The sequence below is a fragment of the Stegastes partitus genome, unplaced genomic scaffold (genome assembly GCF_000690725.1).
Source record: "Stegastes partitus isolate 25-593 unplaced genomic scaffold, Stegastes_partitus-1.0.2 Scaffold1538, whole genome shotgun sequence".
Taxonomy (NCBI): Eukaryota; Metazoa; Chordata; class Actinopteri; family Pomacentridae; genus Stegastes; species Stegastes partitus.
Genome location: NW_007579269.1, coordinates 115121 through 115678, shown reverse-complemented (window position 1 = coordinate 115678; position 558 = coordinate 115121).

Sequence of the window (558 nt, the reverse complement as noted above, 5' to 3'; positions counted from 1 at the left end):
CAGGTAAAAAACTTGATTTTTAACCATCTTATTTGTCAGATTTTTCTTATCTACAATAAACCAACAGCCCTCTTCTAACTGGACGATGTTTTGCAATCAATGAAAAACTTGTAGCATCTTTTAATTGAACTACATCAAACTATCAGTTTTAAACAATGTGGCTGAGCAGCTGACGATTTTATCATTACTACTTGAAATGCTGGACAAAATGAGGAAAATAGGATCATATTTGTGAAAGTTCAGCCAATGTTTTTCCACTTTCAACAATGCGTGTAATCCTTGGAGGGGGAAAAATTAGAAGTAATGATTATCTTATGTGCAGCTTCACTCAGAAGATGGAAGCTTGTTTAGTGAGCGACTGGATGCCTGAGTGTTGTAGTGAATGATGCAGAAGGTTTTTTGTCTCATATGCGGTCAGATTTAATAAACTCTTGAGTTTAATGGTTATGTTATTTATTTGTTGCTTTTTGTGAATGAAATGTTTGTATGAGTTGAGCTGGTGGCAAATCAGTTTTTCCAACTTGGGATTAACAAAGCTGGCTAAACTAATCTAATCTT